This window comes from Dasypus novemcinctus, chromosome 16 (assembly GCF_030445035.2).
Source record: "Dasypus novemcinctus isolate mDasNov1 chromosome 16, mDasNov1.1.hap2, whole genome shotgun sequence".
NCBI lineage: Eukaryota > Metazoa > Chordata > Mammalia > Cingulata > Dasypodidae > Dasypus > Dasypus novemcinctus.
The window spans coordinates 15,862,780-15,875,866 of NC_080688.1; the positions used below are offsets into that span (position 1 = coordinate 15,862,780).

General features: G+C 42.4%; 1 pseudogene; it reads right to left on the reverse strand.

The window, feature by feature from the left end:
- Positions 1-3,487: 3,487 nt before the first annotated feature.
- On the reverse strand, positions 3,488-4,107 carry LOC101422192 (large ribosomal subunit protein eL19-like; annotated as a pseudogene).
- Positions 4,108-13,087: the final 8,980 nt, after the last annotated feature.

Sequence of the window (13,087 nt, forward strand, 5' to 3'; positions counted from 1 at the left end):
TATTTCTTCTTTGGAGAAGCATCTGTTTTAAATCAATTTTTGTATGTCTTTTTATTTTTGAGATATAGGAGTTCTTTATATATGCAGAAAATAAGTCTCCTATCAGATATATGGTTACCAAATATTTTCTCCCATTGAGTAGGCTCTCTTTACATTTTTTTCACAGACTCATTTGAGGTGCAAAAGATTTTAATTTTGAGGAAGTCCCATTTATCTATTCTTTTGCTGCTCGTGTTTTGGCTGTGAAGTTCATGAAGCTATTTCCCATTACAAGCTCCTGTAGATGCTTCCCTACATTATTTTCCAAGGTCTTTATGGTGTTGGCTCTTATATTTCAGCGTTTTATGCATCTTGAGTTGATTTTTATATAAGGTGTGAGTTGGTAATCCTCTTTCCTTCTTTTGCATATGGATATCCAATTCTCTAGGTGCGATTTGTTGAAGAGGACATTCTCTCCCAGTTGAGTGGGCTTGGTGGCCTTGTTGAATATCAAATGACTGTATATATGAGGATCTATATCACAACTCTGAATTCATTTCCATTGGTCAGTGTATGTATCCTTGTGCCAATACCATGCTGTTTTCACTACTGTAGCTTTGTAGTATGTTTTTTTTTTAAAGATTTATTTATTTATTTAATCCCCCCCCCCTCCCCTGGTTGTCTGTTCTTGGTGTCTATTTGCTGCGTCTTGTTTCTTTGTCCGCTTCTGTTGTCGTCAGCGGCACGGGAAGTGTGGGCGGCACCATTCCTGGGCAGGCTGCACTTTCTTTTCACGCTGGGTGGCTTTCCTCACGGGCGCACTCCTTGCGCGTGGGGGCTCCCCCACACGGGGGACACCCCTGTGTGGCACGGCACTCCTTGCGCGCATCAGCACTGTGCATGGCCAGCTCCACACGGGTCAAGGAGGCCCGAGGTTTGAACCGCGGACCTCCCATATGGTAGACGGATGCCCTAACCACTGGGCCAAAGTCCGTTTCCCTGTAGTATGTTTTGAAGTCAGGTAGTGTGACTCCTCCAATTTCATTTTTCTTTTTCAATATGTCTTTGGCTATTTGGGGTCTCTTTCCTTTCCAAATAAATTTCAGAGTTAGTTTTTCTAGTTTATTGAATAATACTGCATTCATTTTTATTGGGATTGCATTGAATCTGTAGATCAGTTTTGGTATGATAGACATCTTAATAATATTTAGACTTCCTATCCATGAACAGGGAATTTCTTCCATTATTTTAGGTCTTCTTTGATTTCTTTGAACAGTGTTGTGTAGTTTTCTGTGTATAAGTCTTTTAGGTCTTTAGTTAAATTTATTGCTAGGTATTTGAGTTTTAAATTTAATATTGTTAATGGCATTTGTTTCTTGATTTCCTCCTCAGATTGCTCATCATTGGTGTACAGAAATTCTACTGATTTTTATGGATTGATCTTACACCCTGCGGCCTTACTGAATGCATTTATAAGTTCTAGAAACTTTTTTGTAGACTTCTCAGGGCTTTCTATGTATAGGATCACGTCATCTGCAAATAGTGAAATTCTGACTTCCTACTTTCCTATTTGGATCCCTTTTATATCTGGGTCTTGCCTCAGTGCTCGATCAAGTACTTCTAACACAATGTTAAATAGAAAGGGTGATAGCAGGCATCCTTGTCTTGTCCCTGATCTTATAGGGAAAGATTTCACCATTGTAAATGATGTTAGCTGTGGGTTTTTCATATATACTCTTTATCTTGTTCAGAAACTTTCCTTCTATTCCTATATTGTGCAGAGTTTCTATTAAGAAAGGATGCTGTATGTTGTCATTGCTTTTTCTGCATCTATAGATATGATCATGGGATTTTTTTTCCTTTGATCTCTTTATGTGGTGTATTACATTAATTGATTTTCTTATGTTGAAACATCCTTGCATACCAGGAATGAAACCCACTTGGTCATGGTGTATAATTCATTTAATGTATTGTTGAATATGATTAACAAGTATTGTGTTGAGGATTTTCACATCTAGAGTCATTAGAGAGATTGGTCTTTAATTTTCCTTTCTTGTGGTGTCTTGGTTGGCTTTGGTATTAGGGAAATGATGGCATCATAAAATGAGTTAGGCAATGTTCCTTCTATTTCAGTTTTTTAGAAGAGTTTAAGCAAGATGGGTGTTAGTTCTTTTCAGAATATTTGGTAGATATCTGTGGAGCCATCTGGCCAAGGGCTCTTCTCAGGTGGGAGGTTTTTAATGACTGATTCTATCTCTTTACTTGTGATTGGTTTGTTGAGGACATCGATTTCTTCTTTCATCAATGTAGGCTGCTTATTTGTTTCTAGGAATTTGTACATTTCCTCTAAATTTTCAGTCTTGTTGGAATATAGTTTTTTAAAGTATCCTCTTATGACAGTCTTTATTTCTGTGGGGTCAGTGGTGATATCCCCTTTCTCATTTCTTATTTTGTGTATTCGCATATTTCCTCTTTTTTCTATGTTATTCTAGTTAATGGTTTGTCTATTTTATCGATCTTCTCAAAAAACAGTTGTTTTTAAATTTTTGTGTGTGTGTGCTTTCTTATTTTCTATTTAATTTAGCTCTGCTCTGTTCTTTGTTATTTCTTTCTTCTTTCTTTGGATTTAGTTTGTTGTTTTTTAATTGCTCCAATTGTGCATTTAGGTCTTCCATTTTAGCTCCTTCTTTTTTGATGTATGAATTTATGGGTATAAATTTCCTCTCAAAGAAGCTTTTCCTGCATCCCATAAGTTTGGATATGTTGTGTTATAATTTTCTTTAGTTTCAATGTAGTTAATGATTTCTGTTGAGATTTCCTCCTTGACCCATTGTTTTTCTAAGAACGTGTTGTTTAGCTTCCATATCTTGGTGCCAAATCTGGGTCTTTGGCCCTTGCAGGTTTCCATCTTCATTTCACTGTGGTCAGAAATTATTTTGTATGATTTCAGTCTTTCTGAATTCATTGAGACTGTCTTTGTGGCCTAGCATGTGGTCCATCTTGGAGTATGATCCATGTGCACTTGAGAAGAATGTATATCCTACTTCATTTGGGTGTAATGTTCTGTAGATGTCTATTAGGTCCAACTCCTCTAATATATTGTTCAGTCTTTGTTTCTTTATTGAGTCTCCTTTGAATTATTCTGTCCAATGGTGATAGTGTTGTGTTAAAATCCCCCATTCTAATTGTAGAGGCATCTATTCCTCACTTAGTTTCCTCAGTGTTTGCCTCACATATTTGGAGGCGCCCTTGCTATGGGCACAATTGTTTATGATTGTTCTTTCTTCTTGAAAGAATATCCCTTTCACTAATATGTAGTGTCCATCCTTGTCTCTCACAATTATTTTGCATTTAAAGTCTACTTTTCTGATATTAATACAGCTACACCTGCCCTCTTTTGGTTATTGTTTGCCCCTAAGATTGTTTTCAAGCTATTCAATTTCTTTTTTTTTTTTAAGCAGTTAAGGGTTTGAGTTATTATTGCATGAGTGATCAACATAACTGCTGAGGCAACTATGTACAGACAAGAGAAGGGGAGCTTTATTTCTTGGTGTCTTCCTCCTTTGATAGAGTCTTGATAATCTCCTCCTTCTTGGCCTGTAGTCGCTCCTCATGGCACTTGCATGCCTCCTTGGTTTTGGACCTGCAGGCTTCAGCCTGGTCAGCCAGGAGCTTCTTGTGGGTCTTGTCTGCCTTCAGCTTGTGAATATCTTCCATGAGAATCTGCTTGTTCTTGAATACATTCCCTTTCACCTTCAGGTACAGGCTGTGGTACATGTGGCAATCAATCTTAGACTCACGGTATCTTCTGAGCAGCCGGTGCAGCATTCTCATCCTCCTCATCCAGGTTACCTTCTTAGGCATGTGAGCATTAGCAGTACCCTTTTGCTTACCTATGCCCATATGCCTACCCTTCCAGTGGGCCAAGGTGTTTTTCGCCATCGAGTCCAGGAATCAACAGTCATAGGCTTGCGGATGACCAGCCCATCTTTGATCAGCTTCCATATCTGCTAAGGGGAGTTGGCACTGGCGATTTCATTGGTCTCATTGGGGTCCAACCAAACCTTCTTTTTTTCCACAGCGGAGGACACTGGAGGCAAGCCTTTTATGAAGCCTGAGCATACTCATGGCTGCCTCAGCAGCACCGAAAGGACCATTCACTTTCAATTGCTTGAATCCAAGGGTCTAAGATGTGTTTCTTGTAAACAGCATATAGATGGGTCATATTTCCTTACCCAGTCTTCCAATCTGAGTCTCTTAATGGGTGAGTTTAATCCATTGACATTCAGTGTTATTACTCTCAAGGTATTACTTATATTAGCCATATTTTTTTTGGATTTGTGTTTGCATAGGTTGTTTGATTTTTTTCTCTTTTTGTCATTTTAGTTGATTTTACACTCTCCTTCAACTCTGTTTCTCCTGTTTTTTTCTTTCATCCTGAAGAACTCCCTTTAGTATTACCTGAAGGGCAGGTTTCTTGTTGGCATACTCTCTTAGTTTCTGTTTATTTATCTGTTAATACATTTTGAGCTCGCCATCATTTTTGAAGGCTAGCTTTGCTGGATAGAATATTCCTGATTTGAAATTCTTTTCTTTTAGCACCTTGACTATGTCATACCACAGCCCTCATGCCTCCATGGCTTCATAATAGAAATCAGCACTTAATCTCATGGAGCCTCCCTTGTGGTTGGTGGTTCTCTTTTCTCTTGCTGCTTTTAGAATTTTCCCTTTGTCTTGTGCATTGGAGAATTTGACAAGTATGTTTCTTGCAGTAGGCCTGTTGGGATTTATGTTGTTTGGGTCGCATTTTGCTTCTTAGACACGTAAATGCACATTCCTCAATAGTTTTGGGAAGTTTTCAGCCATCATTTTCTCCAACACCCCTTCTGTCCCCTTTCCCTTCTCTTCTTCCGGGATGCCTATGGTGCATATATTTGCATGCTTTGCATTGTCTTTCAGTTCCCTAAGTCTCTGCTGGATTTTTTCTATCTTTTTATCAATCAATTCTACTATCTGTTTGATTTCAGATGTACTGGCTTCCACATCACTACCTCTTTCCTCTGTCTCTTCAAATCTGCTGTTATTTGAGAGTGTATTTTTTATTTCTTGGTTTGTGCTGTTGATCCCCATCATACCCATTATCTTTTGTGCATGATTACAATTTCTTCTGTATGCTCTCCAAATGTTTTCTTAATATGCTTAATCCTTTCCTTCACTTCATTGAATTGGTCCATGATACATGTTTTGATAGCTTTAATTATTTATTCATTGTTCTGCTTCTCTTCCTGGTTTTTAGTTTGTTCATTGGTTTGGGTGATGTTTTCCTAAAATATTGGTTTGGTTTATAGTTTTATGTTGCTGTCTGGTCATCATTTTATCTTGTTCAGTTTATGCAGTTGATTAGCCTCTTTTATGGCTTAATTAGTTGTTATTTTCGTGTGTGTATTAAGTATTTTCTTTGTTACTGTGTTCCTCTTATTCTATTTCCTTGTTGTTGGATAAGTTCCCTTTTGTGGCTTCCAAATTCAGTGTTAGAAACCTGCCATTCTACATTGAGCAAGCACTAATTCTGCTGCAGTCTCTCCCAATTAGTGTCCAGACACCTCCTGCTCAGTAGCTTCCTGAAACAGCCCACTCTGGCAGAATACCATCACCACACAGCCGGTCCTTTGTGGGAGACATGATAACTGTGTACTTATGGGACACCATCTTGCACTACCTATTTTTCATTTTTTAACACTCTAATTTTATTTTACTTTAGTTTTTCTAAATTATTATATATTTCATTTCTAATGTTTAAACCTATCATTACTATTTCATTTTCCTATTAATTGAATTTGGGAAAATATTAGGCTTTATTTTTGAAGAAGTTTTGGATAATAGAGGGGTTCAGTTATGCAGGGGAGGAGCATTGTTGTGGAGTGTCATTAATGGGGAATGCACTGGAGGGAGTTTGCCTGAGCATGCATATATGGTATACAGGTGGGTGGGCTTTCATTGGTATTGACACAGTGGGTAAAGATTCACATGACAACTGAGGGTGTGCTGGGTTCCCAGTTCCCATCCTGTGAAGCTCTATCACATTCCCCAATGGAACAGCAACAATCCCCAAGTGCAACAGCAAATACCAATGAAGTAGAATGGTCCAATGATGGGCCCTTGATAGTGATGACTATGCTTATGATCCTATTGTGTTTTAAATTTCAACTTGGCCTAATGTTCAAATGGTACCTAAGAGGTACTTCCTGAGAGCCTCTATGTTGCTCAAATGTGGCCACTCTCTAAGCCAAACTCAGCATATATCTGCATTACCTTCTTCCCAGCATGGGACATGACTCCCAGTTATAAGCCTCCCTGGTGCCAATGGATAACTACCAAGCACCAGTTGGTGATGTAACTAGAAAAAGACTTTGAATAAAAGTGGGAATTAATAAAGACAAATGAGCTAATGAGCTATATGGCTAAGAGATTTCAATATGAGTCAGGAGGTCACCAGAAGGGTGACTTTATGCACATCTCAGCTGGATCTCAGAAATAGCTAAAGTAGGTACAACCCCAGGTAGGGTGCTCCTGAGTGCTATGGAGAGACCCAGGTCCTATGGTCATGGCAGATGGCTCTGGAGTTCAGTGCCGTGCCAGTGGGCCCTACTTTAGAATTTGTGCTCCTGAGTTTCATGGAGTTGGGCTGAGATGTGACTTCTTTACACATGTCCCTTCTGTCCCTTTTATTGACCCTGTGGTTGGTGCTGGGGTTGGTGTATGCCTGGAAGATTTTAATCTCTAGGTTGTCCATTGTCAGCTGGTCCCTGAGCCTCAGTGGTGTTGCAGCACCTATTCTCCAATTCATTGGACTTACCTAGGTCTGTTGACAGGGAGGTGAGGATGGATAACCACCACACCAAGGAACCAAGAGAGTCTATTGCTGCAGGCACAAAATCCCTTCCACTAGCCATGTGGGGTCAAAGCCCTCTCTCAATTTAGAGGTAGAGTGGGTATTTCCATCCCAGGGTCCTCAGGATGGAGGAATAAGATATGGATTAGAATGGACTTACTGGTATTCTACTATAGAATTATTGTGACTCTAGCAATGGAAGAAATTATACCATTGATGTGAAGACAGTGGCCACAAGAGTTGCTGAAGGCAGGGAGAGGGAAAAGGAGGTGTGATATGGGAGCATTTTGGGGGCTTGGAATTGTCCTGAATGATATTGCAGGAACAGATGCAGGACACTATATATCCTGCCATAACCCACTGAATGTACTGGGAAAGAGTGTGAACTACAATGTAAACTATAATCCATGCTGTCTAGCAGTGCTCCAGGGCGTGTTCATGAAATGTAATGAATGTACCTCAGTGATGAAAGAGACTGTTGAAGTGGGAGGAGTGGGGGGGGTGTGGTGTGGAGTATATGGGAACCTCTTATATTATTTATTTTATTTTATTTTATTTTATTTTATTTTTTTTTTAATTTCAGAAACAATCTTTAATTCAAAGACTCATCCTGGGGAACAATTCTCCTAATTCTACAGACATGTGAAACCCAGAGAATAAGTTATCTGCTTCTAATATACAAAGTATAAACATTTCCATTGCAGAAGGGAGAATTGGAAGGGAAACAGGTACCACAGGTCCCAAACAATTCTGAATCTCAGCAGTGCATACTCCATTAGATGTCAAGGTCTGAGAGTCAGCTGTAGAACAATATTTTGTTCTTAAACTTGATGGAGCAGTAGCTCTACCACTTACAAGTGTTTGTGCAGTGGCCTTGTTCTCCCAGAATACTGGAGTGAAGGTTCCACCCTCTTCAAGCATCAGGGTAGCAGCCAGACTCTAAGCTCCACTCTTGTCAAATGAGATGTTGGCCAGGTTTTCCACAGTCCCCCAGCATCTGAGAAAACTGAGGTGGTAGCTGTCTTCCTGAACAATACAGCAGAAGCCCCACATCTCTAACTATTGGAGTATACTCACTCTTTCTACACACATGAGTGGGCTCTCTCCCTTGACCTGAGAAGATGGCCTCAGTCTAGATGTCAGTTTCCATTGTCTTGCTCTTGAAATGATTTTTCTTTCAATCTGTTCCTTTTCTGTTCCTTTTAATCAATGCTGGCAGTGGTTCTGTTAATATAGATGTTGCAAAAAAATTGCCAATTTTACATGTGGTACACAGGAGTCCAAACTCTCATACAGTAGGACTTTCCAAAGATCTTTTCTGGAAAACTGCATTTCTAATCCTGACTTGCACTGAAATAGCTGACTGAATTCATTTTCAGTAAAACCTTTACATGTGCGGCGGCTTGCTCGGTCGGTAGAGGTGGGGTCTGGCTGCGGACGAGGGGTCGGTCCAGCTCTGGACGAGGGGTCCCGCTTGGGACGAGGGGTCGGTCCCACCTGGGACGAGGGGTCGGTCCCACCTGGGACGAGGGGTCGGTCCGGCAGCAGACGAGGGATCGGTCTCACAAGGGGTTGCGCGGTTCGGCTGACGGGGTCGCCCGGCGAAGCCGGCGACGAAGGGGTCGCCCGGAGAAGCAGGCGACGAACTGGGGACAAGGGAGGCCAGGCCCTTGTTGGGGGCTCTCAGGACTGGAGGGCGCACGGCAGAAGAACTACCGTGGAGACAAGGTAAACACGCAAGTCCCTCTTATATTATTTAATGTAACTTTTTTTTGTGATCTATGTATCTTCACAAAATACAATAAAAATGTTGAAAAAATAGAGTTTTGTCTAAGAATAGAAGTAGTTATACTGGCTATGATTTTCCAGATTCAGGATGCAATAAGCCCTGTCAAATTGGTAGTAAATGTAACCAAAGTCTAGAGTCCCTGTCTGTGCAGTTTGATGCCTGCCAAATGATAGATTGTGGGAATTTAGAACATCAGCAGTGGCTGAGTGGAGAAAACAAGTACATATGCCTAGAGTCAGTAGGAACTTCTGGTGCCCCTTTCCCCTCCTGGGACCATGTATGGTGGACTACCCAGTATATAGGATAAACCGCAGAAAGGGAATGGAGCCCACAAAGATGGATAGCACTAAAAACTAAAACAACCTTTTATAAAGATAATATCCCACCATATTGCAAAAATCTTCAGTGCAACACTGTAGAAATAACCATTAGGAAGGCAGACAAATTAGGAATCAACAACAAGTGGGGCAAAAACAGGTATTCCTCTCCTGACAGGATATATAGGATGGGGGTGGATGTTACTGGTAAAGATCCTGTAGGGAGGTTCTGTACACAGGTACCCGCCCCCCCAAATCAACACAACATCAACAATGCCCTCTCCGGTTTGCTCTTCATGATGTTGGAGGGAACTCTGCTGGAGGCAAGTTCCCCAATCCAAGATAACCCCAAGGTAATCAGAATAGTCAAGGCAGAAAATTTAAAGCAAACCATAGAAATAGAGACAAGATATGGAGACACAAAATGCCTTAGTAAAATTGGTCAAATATATGGTCCAGAGTCTGAACAAAAGCAATTGTTACACTTGTGCAACAGACTAGCCCACTGCTCATATTGTACCCTTTCTGTTAGGTATGGAAGAGCATGAAAGGGAGTTTAAGTGCATGGTACTCCTCTTCCAGAAAGCTACTCCTGGTGAAAATTTTAGTACATTGTCCTTTCTCTTCCCTCCTTTCAAAAAGGAAAACATCATAGCCATACTGGCTTCCCACCTTGGTCCAGGAAGTTACTCTGCCTGTCTCTCTAGATGGGGAAAAGGTCTTCAGGACCTTGGGACCATGGCCTTGTGTACATGGGTGTGGAATGGGGGTAAAGAAAATACTAGCAATTTCTCCAGTTTGGCCATAACCTGAGCAGACCTCTGGTAGTACTTCAGAAAGGGTGTCCTCCAAACAGCATTAACTGAGAAGTAAGGAGGGACCTGGGCTCTGGGTCAATTGGCCATTCCATTTACTCTAGCATTTGAAAAAGAAGAAGAAATGCAAAACCAGGTAAAAAGAAAAAAAGTTTACCTGGTTCCTTTGATGACTGAATTTATCTAGATAGCATAGGGGTTCCCTGCGGAATCCCGGATGATTTAACACTAGAAAACAAGTAGTTACAGGATTTGAGTCATTTTTATTCTGGTGGGTCACCATTAAGAAAAATGTAAATTAGATTAATTATATATAATACTATCAGCAAAGATTTATTAATTACACTGGGATGCAGTTAAAGGAATAGTAGGACAATTAAATGCTACCGGCTGAATGACATAGAAAAAATAGGATGGCCCTAGACATGATGCTAGCTGAGAAAGGGGGCATCTGTATTATGGCTGGAAGCAGTTGTTGTACGTTCATCACTAATAATACAGCACTGGACAGGACTATCACCAAAGCTTTGCAAGACCTAACCACCTTATCTGAAGAATTAGCAAAAAATTCTGGCATTGACAACCCCCTCACAAGATGGTTAGAGAGCTGGTTCAGGAAAGTGAAAGGAGTAGCACTGTCTGTCCTGACTTCCCTTATTATTGTGGCTGGGGTACCCACAGCAGTTGGGTGTTGCATCATCTCATGTGCCTGAGGGTTAGCCCAAAGACTCATTGAGACCACCCTACCAAACATGCCCATATAGTACAAGCAAAACAACTAGTATCCCCTTAAAGAGGAAGACCTCTATGATGATGAATGTGAGGAAGCACTTGGCAGGATTGAGAAACTAGAATGTGAAAACTAAGAGTCTAAAAGAAAGAGGGGGAAATTGGAAGGAAAGGTGCGGTCACCCCTCGGGCTGAAGTGTGGTTTGCTGGCCTGGCGGGGGAGCGGCCGCGGTAGGCCTAATTCCGCTGCCCCCATAATAGGGTGGTTGGTCGGACTCACCGCCACCCCTGAAGGGAGCTCGGCATGGGCGCAGAGTGCCCTCGGGTCTCCCCTTCTCGGCAGCCATGCTTCCGCAGCCGCCCCTCCTCCCGGATGGCGCCACACGATGCCTGTGGGGCGGCACCCTTCTTCTTCTTTCTCCCTGCGCAGGCGCAGGGCGGAAAATTCCAGTCTGCCCTTTTCCCCTCCCCCGACAGCAGCAACAGCCAGGCATGGGCTGAAAAATCCAGTCTGCTCTTTTCCCTTCCCCCAACAGCAGCAACAGCCAGGCGTGGGCGGGAAACTCAAGTCTGCCCTCCACCCCAGCAACAGCAGCCACCAATCCCTAAACCCTGCCCCTTCCCCCAGCAACAGCAACAGCCAATCCCTAACCACCACCCCTCCCCCATCCAGTGCCTCCCACTGACCTTTCGCCGGCAACCAATCAGAACAGGGCATGGCTTCGACCAATCAGCCTTCCCCAGCCCCTATAAAACTGTTGCCTCTCCCTCAATAAAGTGGACTTGCGTGTTTACCTTGTCTCCGCGGTAGTTCTTCTGCCGTGCGCCCTCCAGTCCTGAGAGCCCCCGACAAAGGCCTGGCCTCCCTTGTCCCCAGTTCGTCGCCTGCTTCTCCGGGCGACCCCTTCGTCGCCTGCTTTTCCGGGCGACCCCTTCATCGCCGGCTTCGCCGGGCGACCCCGTCAGCCAAACCGCGCAACCCCTGTGAGACCGATCCCTCGTCTGCTGCCGGACCGACCCCTCGTCCCAAGTGGGACCGACCCTTCGTCCCAAGCGGGACCGACCCCTCGTCCAGAGCTGGACCGACCCCTCGTCCGCAGCCAGACCCCACCTCTACCGACCGAGCAAGCCACCGCAGAAAGGGTTAAGTTTAGCTTAACATAAAAGTGACCCCAGGGAATGCCTAGCAGTCTATTATCTCAACCAAGGTCAAAACTAACTCAAACTGGCTCTGTGGTTAGAAGGGGAGAAGGGGAAGAGGTCTCCAATTTAAGCCTAAATTGATGCCAATCCATTAGGGGGTAAAGGCCAGGGTCCCTGAAATGTGGGGAATGGGACTCATGTGGATTAGTTAGACCTCTCAGATGGGCCGTAACCTCTGGAGTACCCAGCCAATGGAGAAATGGGAGGGATCTGCTTGCCAGACTTAGTGAATGAATTTTGCCATGTTCTGCTATGGTATAGCTTACTTTCTACCAGTACTGACAGTGATAATAATAGCAGTAGTATGGGTGGGGGGGAGGGGAGAGAAAGAAATAAAAAATTAATCTTAGAAAAAATAGCAATAGTAAAAGTTAAGATTCCCCTTGAGTAGGTGGTTTTGTGTTACACTTTATTTCATGGCAATCAAATGAGGAAGGTGTTAATGTCCCTGTTTTCTGGATGAGCAAATTAAGGCTTGTAGAGGCCAAGAAACTTGCCCAAGGTCACAGGGCTAATGAGGTAGTATTTGACCAGGAATCCTGAAGGAGGAGACTTGGAGAAAGATCATGGCTCTACCTTGGTAGACAGATGCCTCAGAGGAGCCTGCTTTTGTCTCCCACTGGGGTTGCTTATCTAAGCTGTGAAACCAAGGCTTCAGGGTACTTCTCAAGTTCCTTCCAGTCTCTGTCCTGTAACTGCATTGCAAGGCAGGCCAAAAGGGGAACTGCTTTCTTTTAAAATCTTAGTCAGTGTGGGAGGCACCACTTGAACTTGGTCATCACCCTCTATATTCTTCAAGGTAAGTATGAGAGGTCTGGAGATGGCCATGCTCCTTCCTAAGTTTGGGCATGGTTTGGACCCCCTGTGTGCTCAGTTGTCATGTCCGCTAGAAGTCTATTCCCAGTTGTCTTTCTGCCTGTTTCTTTGGCCCAATTCCTGTCTTTATTTTTTGGAGTCTTGTGCATCCTTACCATTTCCTACAACTCCATATCTTCTGCTTCCATTTTGAACTGTTTCCTGTGCCTTGGTCACAGAATAGAAGTAAAGTTTACCTTTTGTACATTGGACAGTTTCTTTTTTTTTTTTTTTGCTATAAATCATCTAAATTAGTTATTTTCTACCTGGGTGACCCTAGCTTGCTTTGCTTTCATTCATCTATCTATTTCTATTTATCTGTCTATTCCTATTTCTATCTATCCTTTCATTTCATCTATTGATTTCTATTTATCAGTCTATTCATCTAGCTATCACTCATCTATCGATTTCTATTTATCAGTCTATTCATTTATCTATCCTTGCTTGCTTTCATTCATCTATTGATTTTTATTCATCTATCTATCTATCAACCTACCTATCTATCTAT